The sequence below is a fragment of the Caretta caretta genome, chromosome 1 (genome assembly GCF_965140235.1).
Source record: "Caretta caretta isolate rCarCar2 chromosome 1, rCarCar1.hap1, whole genome shotgun sequence".
In the NCBI taxonomy this organism is placed as follows: Eukaryota; Metazoa; Chordata; order Testudines; family Cheloniidae; genus Caretta; species Caretta caretta.
Genome location: NC_134206.1, coordinates 329,885,926 through 329,899,661, shown reverse-complemented (window position 1 = coordinate 329,899,661; position 13,736 = coordinate 329,885,926). Strand labels below are relative to the sequence as shown.

The following is a 13,736-nucleotide window of genomic DNA, read 5'->3' as shown; positions in this document are numbered from 1 at the left end:
GTAGGCACTGTTCCTCTCTGTTTGTATGCGATTTAGGGTAGAATACAAGCAGGAAGATTGGCACCCGCCCCCAAGGTCCCTGGTTGTGGTGGCCACCAATGAAAGAGATCAACAAGGTCAAGTGGGATCCATGCCCAAGGCGAAAGATCCAAAGAAATTGGACCTTTTCGGCAGAAAGGCCTACTCCATGGCGGGTGTGTGTGTGTGTGTGGGGGGGGCGACGACACTACAGCTCCACATAGCGAACCAGCAAGCCTTGCTAGGCCGCTATGATTTTAGTATGTGGGAGTCCATGCTAAAATGTAAGGACTTGCTCCTCCTCATGAGGTGCAACCAATCTTCCAAGTCCTCCCCTTTGAAGGGTCCTTGCTCTTTTCAGAGAAAACAGATGCTAGGCTCCATGTTTTTAAAGACTCTATGACGACTTTAAAATCTCCAGGTTTGTATACCCCTGCAGTATCCAGAAAACACTAGAGGTCCCAACAGATTGGCTGCTACTTTGCCCAGCCAGCCAGGCAAGATCAACAGAGGAGGAAGATCGGGGGTTCAGGTGTAGCCTCATCTGCCAACCTCTTCAACAGAACCATGCAGACTGATCCCAGACACTCGGGGAGCTCAAAGCACTCATTTTGACAAGATGCATGAGGTCGACCTTACAATCCCCTCAACACCTGATCCTGCTACTCCCTTGTTTTCCAACTGACATTCCCGCTTCCTCAATGCCTGGACCCACATTACCTCAGATCATTGGGTTGTAAGTACAGTAGAAGTGGGATACACCATCCAATTTTTGTCTACCCCAACTTCCCACCTGCTCTGTATGCTTTGCTGTAGGAGAGAGGGAGGCAGGGGTTTGCCACAGTGCCCTGGCTGGGTCAATAATGGTCTCACTGAGTGGTAAAGCCACCCTAGAGGGAACCGCTGCTGACAAAATATCTAGGAATCTATGAGTTGTCTCCTTGACAACCTCTGCCTGTATACCCAAGTTCAAAGCCACCCACTTTAACAAGTCCCAGTAGTCCTTGTGGTCAGGCTATGACTGGCTGAGGAGCTTCTGCCACTTCCTCTGTATCAGCAGAGACCTGCAGGACTTATTCCAGAGGCTCAGTACCGGGTTCGGTACCAGAGTCTGGGTCAGTGGTCTCTCGACACGGTACTGGGGGTGCTACTTTCCAAGGCCACAGAGTATGGTCACCTTGAGAGGGTGCCATGGGCCAGCAGAAACCCCCATTGGTTCCAAAATGGCAACTGCATAGGAGCCGGTCCCCATGCACCTGGTGACCAAGCATTCAGCAGCTCCCCTGTATTTGGGGTCACAGTAGTATAGGAATGGCCTGTGGAACAGTGCAGGCAGCTATGATGACAGGAAGAATAAGACCCCATTTTGGACTCTGATGAAGAAGACGACCTGTGACGGGGAAACCAAGGCAGTGCCGTTCCCCTCCGTGCCGGTTCTTGGCATCATGGAGAAGATTGTGCAGATGCTACCAAAGTGGGTTTTCACCTTGAGGGCGGTTGCGGTGCCAGGCAAAGTCCTGGAGATGGCTCTCTGCCACTCAACGGTACCAGCGGTGCTGAGTCTTGAATCTCCGGGGACACAGGTACTGGTAGGGAAAGTAGGTCCCTGGCCACTGTAAATGTCTCCAGAGTCAACAGTACTGCAAACTGACCTGTATGCTGTCTGCCCGAAAAAGATGCCTTCTGTGCTGGCATCAGTGGAACTTGAGGAGGTACCGAAGCTGAAGGCAGCTGCTCTTGCAGTCCCAGGGAGGAAGAGTGGCTCAATGCAGGCTCTATCATGGTCCCCATGCCTACTTGTCTTTGGCACTGGAGATTAACTCTTCTGCTGCTGCTTTCTATGTTTCTTCTTTGGCACCGGAGATGAAGATCAGTGCCAGGAATCATGACCGTTATGAGGAGGGCTCCGCACAGAAGCTGAGGTGCTTGGTGCCGAGTCCAAGAAACACAGTTCTGAAGTGGGACTTAGGGCTGCCTCCATGAAAAGGACCTTCAATCTTGCTCTCCGATCCTTCTTGGTACAGGGTTTGAAGATCTTGCAAATCTGGCAGCAGTCTTTCCTGTGAGATTCCCCTAAGCACTTGAGACAACTCGAGTGCAAGTGACTTAATGGCATTGACTTGCCACAGAAAGTGCAAGGCTTGATGCCCGATGACTGAGGCATGCCCTGGCTCTGGGAAGGCAAACAACCTTGCTAACGAAGAGCGGAGGCGTCCGAAACAATCTATTAAAACTATTCAACTATTTGAACTAACTACTAACTACCAAACTACAGTAACTATTTACACTAAAGAAATAGAAAAAGCCACTAGGAGGAATTGCCTAAGCAATGAAAGGAGTTCCAGCTACTGTCCTGGGCGATAAGAAGGAAATGAAGGGGAACGGGTTCAGCAGAGCCCTTTATACCAGTGCTATGAATGCACAGCACCAGACAGTGCTGGAGCCGACCTGACAGATATCACTAGAGTAGAAAATTCCAGCGTCTGTGCTTGGGGCATGCAAAACCCTATACTGGAATGGACATGGGCAAGGACTCAAAGAAGAACAGTACGGTAAGAGCTAGAGGTATGTTCCAATATTGCAGAATTGCTTGTACCTCCATACTGAGTGAACTATAAAACATATCAATTCAAACTACTAAACAAGTAAAGAACATGTATATAGTATTAGTGTAACAGACTACTTATAACTGTAAAGGCTTGCGATGCTTGACTTGGCACTTTAAAGAACTAAACAGTGGTTCATCTAGCACAGGGGTGGGCAAACTTTTTGGCCCAAGGGCCACATCTGGGTACGGATATTGTATGGTGGGCAATGATGAAACTGAGGTGTGGGGTGCGGGAGGGGGTGAGGGCTCTGGGGTGGGGCCAGAAATTAGGAGTTCAGGGTGTGGGAAGGGGCTTCGGTCTAAGGCAGGGGGCTGGGGTGCGGGGGGTGGGGGTGAGAGTTGCAGCTGGGGGTATGGGCTCTGGGGTGGGGCTGGGGGTGCAGGAGGGTGCTCTGGGCTGGGACCAAGGGGCTCAGAGGGCAGGCGGGGGATCAGGGCTATGGCAGGGGATTGGGGTGCAGGAGGGGGTCAGGGGTGCAGGCTCCAGGCAGTGCTTCCCTCAAGCAGCTCCCCAAAGCAGCAGCATGTCCCTCCTCTGGCTCCTACGTGTAGGGACAGCCAGGGGGCTCCACACGCTGCCCCGTCCGCAGGTGCTGCCCCTGCTGCTCCCACTGGCCGCGGTTCCTGGCCAATTGGAGCTGCGGGGATGGTGCTTGGGGCAGGGGCCGTGTGCAGAGCCCCTGGCTGCCCCTACACATAGGAGCCAGAGGTGGAACATAGAATCATAGAATATCAGGGTTGAAAGAGACCTCAGGAGGTCATCTAGTCCAACCCCCTGCTCAAAGCAGGACCAAACCCCAACTAAATCATCCCAGCCAGGGCTTTGTCAAGCCTGACCTTAAAAACTTCTAAGGAAGGAGATTCCACCACCTCCCTAGGTAACACATTCCAGTACTTCACCAACCTCCTAGTGAAAAAGTTTCTCTTAATATCCAACCTAAACCTCCCCCACTGCAACTTGAGACCACTACTCCTTGTTCTGTCATCTGCTACTAATGAGAACAGTCTAGATCCATCCTCTTTGGAACCCCCTTTCAGGTAGCTGAAAGCAGCTATCAAATCCCCCCTCATTCTTCTCTTTTGCAGACTAAATAATCCCAGTTCCCTCAGCCTCTCCTCATAAATCATGTGCTCCAGCCCCCTAATCATTTTTGTTGCCCTTCACTGGACTCTTTCCAATTTTTCCACATCCTTCTTGTAGTGTGGGGCCCAAAACTGGACATAGTACTCCAGATGAGGCCTCACCAATGCCGAATAGAGGGGAATGATCACATCCCTCGATCTGCTGGCAATGCTCCTACTTATACAGCCCAAAATGCTGTTAGCCTTCTTGGCAACAAGGGCACACTGTTGACTCATATCCAGCTTCTCATCCACTGTAACCCCTAGGTCCTTTTCTGCAGAATTGCTGCCTAGCCACTTGGTCCCTAGTCTGTAGCCGTGCATGGGATTCTTCCATCCTAAGTGCAGGGCTCTGCACTGTCCTTGTTGAACCTCATCAGATTTCTTTTGGCCCGATCCTCTAATTTGTCTAGGTCCCTCTGTATCCTATCCCTACCCTCTAGCATATCTACCACTCCTCCCAATTTAGTGTCATCTGCAAACTTGCTGAGGGTGCAACCCACACCATCCTCCGATCATTAATGAAGATATTGAACAAAACCGGCCCCAGGACCAACCCTGGGGGCACTCCGCTTGATACCGGCTGCCAACTAGACATGGAGCCATTGATCACTACCCACTGAGCCCGATGATGACATACCGCTGCTTCCAGGAGCTGTGCCGAGCCACGGCACGGGGCGGGGCAAGCCCCGGACTCCGCTCCCCAGCAGGAGCTTGAGGGCCGGATTAAAACATCTGAAGGGCTGGATGTGGCCCCTGGGCCGTAGTTTGCTCACCCCTGATCTAGCTCTTCAGCGGAGGGGTATTTCAAAATCTAAATCCTGGTATGAATTTTACAGCCTTCTCTTATCTCTACAATGGACCTAACCCAAGCCCTGAGATGCTTGGAATCCAGATCAAAATTTTATGGCTCAAGCCCATTTTTAAAATAAATATTTTTGAACAACATAAACCATTGTATAATAAACATGTTTTCAGTTTCTTCTGAATTTAAGTGCTGTCTTCTGAGAACTGGTTCATCTAATATTATAAATTAGAGAACTTCAAAAGAATTTGTAGTAGTGATGATAATAATACCTAGGTCTTATATAGTGCTTTACATCAGTAGATCTCAAAGTGCTTCACATTCTTTTTAATATATTAATCCTCACAACACCCCTGAGGCAGGGCAGTGCTATTATCACCATTTTCACACATGGCGAACTCAGGCACAGAGAGGCTAAGTGACTTGCCCAAAATCACACAGGAAGCCAGTGGTGGAGCAGGGAATTGAACTGTACTTTATTAGTTCATGTAATTTCCAATGATGCTGGTTTTTCAGCCTGATGAGATTCTATCAAGGTAAAGTTAAAGTCATACATAATGATAAATCATGCCTTCCATGGGTACATCTACACAGCAAAGAAAAACCTGTGATGAGATCGCCCTCTCACTCATGATTCCGTAAGAGCAATGAAGAGTCTGGGTGATTTCCTAAAGAGTTTTGTTCTCTGAAAAAAGAACTCCAATGCTCAATGCACAGCCAATGAATGGAGTCTCTGTTCCTTCATGGTGCTCTGAGGCTTAAGAAAAAACACAGGCAAGCTTATGGACTGATTTATGTGGAAATAGGAATGTACAATGGGGACAAATTTAGGGTGGATATATAAAAAAATCTGATCCTTATGGAATACAGTTTATGGTGGGTCAGAATGATGCATTGTGCCTCAAAGTAGCACCCTGTAACCCCCATATTCATCATTTGTATATGGTTGTGATATTTCATACAAAGCATGTCTTGTAAGGTACCACATGAAGGTCATGATTTGCTGAAACTCATTGTTCTGTCAAAATGTGTATGTCGTTATTGTGTATGAAGTTATGAGCTTTTGTCATGTGATTGTTATTGAAATATGTTGTGATTCTGGGCAATGCCCACTCTCCAGTGGCAACAAAGGTGGTGACCCACACCCTGGTGGGCGTTAAATGACCACTGACCAGCAGGGGAATTGTAAATGAGATTTACAATTCAGTAAGAGAGAGTTGAGCAAGCACCACACAAGGGGAATTGCTCAACTCTGTGATTGAGCAAGGTCCACCAGGACATGTCTGGGACAATATTTTTTCAGGCACATGGACTGAGGGTTTAATATAAGGGACAGTGGCACCATAAGAGCACCTCTCTCCTCCCACACCTACTCTGAAGGCAACAAGAACTAGGGAGATTGGTCCCAGGCTGAGAAGGAAATTCAGCCTGTGTATTAAGAACTGTAACCTGCCTGTAACATCCAGTAGGGTGAGAAAAGCTGTTTGATTCAAATCTTGCTTAGTCTGAAAGTTGAGGATTTAGAATGTGTGTTTAGTTTTTATTTTCTTAGGTAACTATCTCTGACCTTTATGTTTACTGCTTATAATCACTTAAAATCTATCTTTCTGTAGTTAATAAACTTATTTTAATGTTTTATCCTTACCAATGAATTTGCCTAAAGTGCTTGGAAAATCTACTCAGATTACAAAGATTGATGCATGTCCACTATCCTTTGACGAAGTGGCGAACTAATTAATGAGGTTGCATTGTTCAAGAGAAGGTCTTGAGCAGTGTAAGACAGTACATTTCTGGGATGACAGGCTGTGGGCTACAGAGATTTGCTGGTGTTTCCCTGTGTATGGTTCATGAATGTCTTAAAGAGCATTCATGCCACTTAGCATTTTGTTGACATAGGCTGATTGCAGCTAAATGAACCCAAGAGAGAAATACCTGATGATTTCAAGGTAAGTGAACAGTTTAAGATGGTAGGGATTCCTGTTTCCTCCTAGGACATGCAGTGAAGTCTAGCCCAATACTCCTGGGGCAATTCTGTGCCAGAATTTGCACAGAATTAATGTTCTGCACAGAATTTCATTTTCCCCCGCAGAATTGGACCTGACAGAGCCCGGCTCCCCAGCTCGCAGTGCACATGTGTGGGAGGCATGGGAGAGCTGCAGTTCTCGGATTTGCCAGCCCTGCTCGGTCACATGGTGTGGCTAGGCTGCCAGAGCTGGCAGGTTGTGCCCTGCAGGGAAAGGCAGGAAAAACAGCTAGGAGCTGTAGGGAGGGGAGACTGAGGGTAAGAGGGGGCTCTTGCCAGGGGGCGTTAATTGAGCTGTTCTGAGGGCAGCCAAATCTTTAATTTGCACCCCCCCAATATCAGCAGGTATGAATCATCTCTGCCCGGCAGGAAAGTAATGAAGCTGTGTGGAGCTTGGGGGGGCCCTCGGGGCTTGGGGGTACCCTGTGATTGGGCTGTGGGGAAAGGAGGTGCAGGTGTCTGGTCCCACAGTTGGGCTCTGGGGAAGAGGGGATGTAGGTGGCTGAGCCGGGTAGGCCTCACAGCTCCCTCCAGTATTCCCCCAAATATCCCCTCCAATACCCACCAACGGTACTCCCCATCCAGCCCCTCCTCCCCTTCCCCACCCCCAGCAGTGTCATCTGTTTGGAAACTTTAAATTTGGTAACCCTACAGGGGCAGGACAAAAAAACAAGAATCAACTAAAAGACCAGCGGAGCAGAGTTTTTCCCCAAGATGTGCCCAGCTGGCAACTGTGACACACCCAGACTGCAGCGCCCCCCAAAAGCATAATAGAGAAACAAGAACTGGGTTGTCATAGGGGTTTCTTTAACTCTCTACACAGGGAATCTTTTTGTTGTCAATATTGTTACACATATAGAATCACAGGACTGGAAGGGACCTCAAGACGTCATCTCCTCCTGTCCTCTGCATTCATGGCAGGGAAGGGAAGAACACCAACAGGGAAGGGAAGAATACTTGCTGACAGGTATTTTGAAATAAATTACCAAAATAATTGAAACTGGCATGATTCTACTGGGTTATTTTGACAAATAAAATATGCAGAATTTTGCAGAATTTTAAAATACACTGTATTGTGCGCAGAATTTTGGTGCAGAATTCCCACAGAAGTAGACCACATCAGGAGCCAGTGACAGACTGGGACAGGTATGGCCCAGATGAACAGTCTTAGGAAGCTGAAGAACACATACATGACCCAGATCTCCTGCACACCTTTCACCATGCTTACTCTGAGAAATCAGGCCCCTAAGCAGCACCCTTGAGGTAGGGGTTCCTGTGAGGAATCAGGCCCCAGAGCAGAACTAATCTCCAGGCAGCCTGGTCTGTATCGCGGGCCTGCAGTAGGCTGCCTAATTGGCCATACCACCTGATTAGCTGTGGGGGCCAGCAGCAGTTCACTGGCTGCTCAATGCTAACATCCACCTCTGTGCCTGCTTTCTGTGCTACCTTGTTCTGGCTGCCCCTGCCTTGCTCCCGGACTTGCATCTGTCCTGCCCTTACTCTGAACCCCTGCTAGCCTGCTATCTTCTGTTACTGCTCTCTGGTTTGACCCTAGGCTTCAGCTTCTGACTACCGATTTCAGCTCGGACTCTAGTTGTCAATTCTTGATGCCCCTTCTCACCACTAGGCTAGACTGCTTTCAGCCAGATCAGCTGACACCCCCACATTAAAACAGAGATGGAATTTTCACCAATTACTGCCCTTCAGCAAAGAACTTCCACCTGCATGGAAGATATGAGCAGCGAAGGAAAGGGCCGGTGTCTGCCTTCATCCGTCACTGGCAGGAAGGGGGAAAGAGGATATTAGGAGAGGTGAACCTATTGTAGAGAAGTCAGAAAATCAGCTGGGCAATGAAGGTTTCGTAAGGACAGCAAAGGCTGATTTGGGGAAGAGCTGGAAAAGTGGTAAACTGACAAGCAGTCTCCCTTAAAGGATGAAGAGAGGCTATAGATGATGGACATAAGGACTGAAAACTCATACAGTACTGATGAAAACAGCAAATGGAGAGGGTTGTAGCAACAAGGGATGTGCAGCAGCTGGGAAGGGACTGTGATTCAGAACAGGGTATGAAGGAGTGGAGAAAGTGCTGACCTGAGAAGTGGACACTAATGGTAAAGAGACACAAAAGGATTGCAGAAATTAGGCATAGTCGTAAGGGGCATTCAAATTTAGCTGTGCAGATGGGTAGGAGCAGCATGGATGTAGCCCACAAATTTCTGGAGTTCAACAAACTTTTCACTAAATTAAACTATTACTGAAAAGACTTTTAATCTATTTCTCTGGAAAAACATTGTTTTCTGAACAAGGGCAAACTGATACTACAAATAGCAGCAGTTGAGTATACTACTCAATACAAAGCCAAAAACAATTATGCTGAGCCAGCCAATAAGATCACTGTCCAGAACTTTTTTTTTTTTTTTGGGGGGGGGGGGGGGGACAAAATCTGACAAACTATTTTTTTAACTGTGGAATAACAGCTCTAAGGCACAAAGCTGAGGAAATTCAGCTGTGAAACGGGCTTTAAAAGGAGATTAGAATAATTTAGTTAGTCCATGTTTAGGGCCTGCTGCAATATTATAATATATACTCCTTTTGCCTTATTTTCATAAATAAGTATGTCAGATTAATCTTATTTTTGGAGAGTATCTGCCAACTATGTAGTGAAAAGGTACCTTTTATTACAGAAGAACCAAAATCTGGTGGTCACTCTTTAGAGACAGACCACTATGTGTGGGAAATGTTGTATAAAGAGTCACAGAACAATTGCATAGTCAATTTATTTTGAATTTCAATGTCTTTAATAGACCCCCTTATGTTGGAGATTCTTCAAGAGCCTGTAACTGGAACTTAATACTGCATTTCTTAGCTGCAGCTGCCATGCTGAGAATTCCCTTGTGGAAATGGTGGGAGTAGTAGAGGGGGAACTTGTGCAGCCAACTCTTAAGCCAACATGCTCACCCCCACCTTAGTGTGCAGCACAGCATGCTGGGGAAGGAAAGGATGATGTTGACTAATTCTCAGATGGCATATGATCTCTTAGGAACTACAGCCAACCACTGTAAGTTAAAATAACCCCTAGGCTGTTCTAACTTTCACTATGGATAAGGTAGTTGCAGTTTGAGAATCAATGAGTTATTCCTTGACATGCCACCTTCTTTTCCCCACATGCTGACCAGATCTTGGCAATTTCTTGAAAATCTTCTTGCCTCTTATTTAACTGAAAATATTTTTTCTGAGTTGGCTAGCTAAATCAATCTAATATGATAATTAATGACTTTCAGATCTTTTGTACATTGCCATTTCTGCAATACTGAGCCTGATAATGAAAAATCTTCCTACCAAAAAACCACTGATTGGTTTGTGGGAGCAGCAGGGAGAAGAAATCTTTAGCTTCATGGACTCCTCATTTCTTGCTTTCTAAGCTCCAAAATACAGCTGTCAGCCACATGGAAGTCTTTGGACTATGCCAAAACTATCCCAGGGTGACTGATCATCAGTCAGCCAGAAAAGAAATGCATCCAGTATTGCCCTGAGACTCAGTGAGTTTTCTGACATCTTTTTCCATGACTTTATATATGACAACTGGCCTGTATGGAATCTGTAATTTTGCTTGTGGGACAGGAGTAGTTTTGGGCAGTCACACAGTGCCTAAAACAGCAAAACAATACACTGCCAAGGGCATGTATCCCTAAGGAATGGGTGTATAATCCACAACTGCATAGCCAAGAGGCCCCAAAATGTTTTATAGGCTAGCAGCCATTGAGTATGCTTTCTGTTAGCTCTCCCTTTTCTTAAGCAACAAATGTTCTGTATTGTAGCAAGAATTTGCTCTGTGATTTTTATGAAAGTGTAAAGATCCTCTGACGAAGATTTTTGTGTTATTTTGGATAGCTATTGAGAAACAATACATATTCCACTTATTATTCCCTCCCAAAAATAATTTGCTGTAGGATATTTCCATATCTTGTACAACAGATTTCCATTCTCTTCTCTATTTTTTTTTCATTTACAGTACTGCTGCTTTTTTAAGCTAACAGGTATCCAGTATGCGGTACATGCCATTTTGTAATGAATGAGTTTAACTTTTAGGTCAGTGGTAGATCTATTGGTGTTCTGCACAACTTGTTCCACAGTTTGCTGTTAGCAAGGCAGTCTTACTCTTTACTCCACGCTTCCCTTAATTTGCTTGGTGGACATTAGCTGATATAAGGAGAAAGCAACAGACTGTTATCTTTGTTAATATAGCAACATATACCATTAACAAAGTTTGGCTGGGAATGTCAGTTCATTAATTAGTGATGATCTGTTCTATTATTTGCCTTACTTGCAGATATTCTGGCTTCTTTCCCAACTGTGTCTTTTTGAACTTTGAAAATGAAAGAAAGCTTATTCTATGGAATAATTGATTTGTATACTTCATTCCTTTTATTATTTAATTGAGTGACAAGATTTTTCTCTAAAGAACATCAATTATATTTTATATTTATGTAAAGCCTCTTATCCCAAAGCAATTTATCAACTATATACATACAGGAACCTCGGAGTGGGAGTCAGTGGAAACACAGAACAATGGGATGGAAGGACAAGTATTAATCAGGACACAACAACAAAATCCCTAAGCTTTTATTAAAAATACCATGAAATCTTTAAGATCCATATACAGGAGACAGGACCTTAGTTTTTAAGGTCTCATGCAGACACTCAGCTAGTAAACTGCAAGGAACTCAATTAATCCACCTCAGAAAGATGAAGGCCTCCATAAATCTTTCCAGGTTTCATGGATTCCAGAGTTAAGAAGTGACTATGTGAATGGATCAAATAAAGAGTCTCTAATTCATCAGTATCATTAAAAAAATACATTTTATTCTTGCCTAGAGAAAAGCAAGCAGTATTCCGTAATTAACTATTTAGCAAAATATCCAAGCCCCCTTCCTCAATTCATAATCCTGGAATATCTGAGGTCTACAGCCACAACCTTCACGTTTTTTCTAAGAGAGCAGGTTTTCTATAGAATTCTACTATCCCCTCACCAAATTTTCTTATAGTGTAACAGCAACCCACTTGCAGTTTCTCCTAATAACAAACCACAATCTCCAATATGTCTAATCTGTTATGTCTTCATTTAGGTCTGTATCAAAAAGATCTCATCTCAGGTTAAACATAATACACATTTGGGCTGATGCCACGTATAGCAGGAGCACCTCACACTAACCTCAGGAGGCTCATTTTACACTGCAAATGAGAAGGCCTATTTATGCCTCCAAATGAGGAGAAGAAAGAGAGAACTCTCCATACTCATACATGCTCACATAGGGAAGGTGGTTAGCACTCCTGTTTTCTTAAGCAAAACAAAACCAAATCCTCATAGTAATATGACTTTCCAGCTACCCTAGGGGAGGGAGAGAAAAGCAGGTCTTCCTCCTCCTCCTATCCCTCTCCAGGACTCCACTTTCAGGGATTCACCAACATCACCACAGTTCGTAATTACAAAGTATACCAAAACGCAGTCCACAGATTCAATTCAACTGTCCCTAAAAGTAAACTTCTGCTCCATCTTTTATCCCATAATCAGATAAAAGTTGTGAGAAAGAGGAATTTATCCCTTCACATTTGGAATCTATGTATTTCAAACCTGTTGTTTAGACTGCCCTGCAGTTCTAAAGACACTGAGTTCACAGTTTTCCCTAAAATGTTAAGGAAGGTGCAGGCAAGCCAATAAACAGTTTCTATGTGCACCCTGAGAGTAGATAAAATCTGGAATTGTTAAATTATTACTTTTGGTATTAATTTGGATGAAGTTAAGGTGAGTAGATAGATGCTTTCAGAGAAGGGAATATATAGGTGCAGAAATAAAAAATGTACACCATTCTTTTTAAGGTAATCCTGGAATTATCCCTAGTTGTGGTATTCCCAAGAAGAAATGAGTTAATTAGTTCTTCAGAAAGTGCTTTCCAAGTTTTCATAGTGCTTTTGATTAGGGTTGCCACGCATCCGGTTTTTGACTGGAACGTCTGGTCGAAAATGGACCCTGGGGGCTCCGGTCAGCACTGCCGACCAGGTCATTAAAAGTCCGCTCGGCAGTGCTGCGGGTCTAAGGTAGGTTAGTCCCTACCTGTCCTGGCTCTGCACTGTGCCCTCAAAGTGGCCAGCAGGTCCGGCTCCTAGGCAGGGGGGGCCAGGAGCACTGCCCCCACCCTGAGCACCAGGTCTGCACTCCCATTGGCCGGGAACCGCGTCCAGTGGGAACTGGGGGGCGGGAGGGGCAGTGCCTGAGGGCGAGAGCAGCGCACAGAAATTTAAAATGCATTGATGGATCAGGGTCTGTGGTCTTTGGCACATTAAAAGTTTCAATCTGATAAATACAATCTATAGCGATATTTTGATATGGGTATTAATTCTGATTCAATGTAAGAATTTTACATTTTCTAAATCTAACTTTTTTTAATAGTGCCTACTGCTTCAAGGCATATCATCTCCATTACCTACCTTTTTAATTAATTTTTCCCATCCTATAATTCCTTTGATATTACTATCTTGCCTTAAAGCTATGCCTGAGAGAACAGACAGTCTGGCTGTTATGGCAGTAGACTGGAAGATGTGGGTTTAATTCCTGGCACAAGCATCCTGTGTAATCTTGGACAAGTTACTTTCTGTCCCTCAGTTCTCCATTTGTAAAATGGGGACAATAATCTCCTGATTCACAAGCACATTATTTCTTAGACGCTACAGTGATGACGGCAATTTAAGTACCCAGATGGATAGATAGGATGGTTCTATTAAAATATCGAGCCATGAAGGAAAGAGTAGGCAACCACATCATATAGGGGAGAATTTATGTGAAGGCCCTTTGTTAAAATATTGGTGGTATATTACTGCTCCATCATCTAGCATTTTACCATGCTTTAAGAAAAGATACATCAGGATATAGCATAAATTTGAAAGTGTTCGAAATACTCAGCACTTGGTACTAAAAATTTTAGTAGGAAAATAAAATAAACTCTCCAAGTTATTAGCCATTTTTAGATTGCAGAATTACACATTATTTTAATTTTCATTTGAAACTTACTTTGTAACAGTATTAGAAAGCTCACTGGTAGATTGATTTCCTTTTCAGGAAATTCTGTGCAAGCTCTCCCATAAAGATTTTTGTTTGTTGATAT

The 13,736-nt window shown here is 44.8% G+C and overlaps 1 protein-coding gene across 9 annotated transcripts in view; it reads right to left on the bottom strand.

Moving 5' to 3' along the window:
- Positions 1–13,736, bottom strand: part of FBXL13 (F-box and leucine rich repeat protein 13) — a 171,984-nt gene that overhangs the window by 57,663 nt on the left and 100,585 nt on the right. The gene's annotated exons all lie outside the window — the stretch shown is intronic.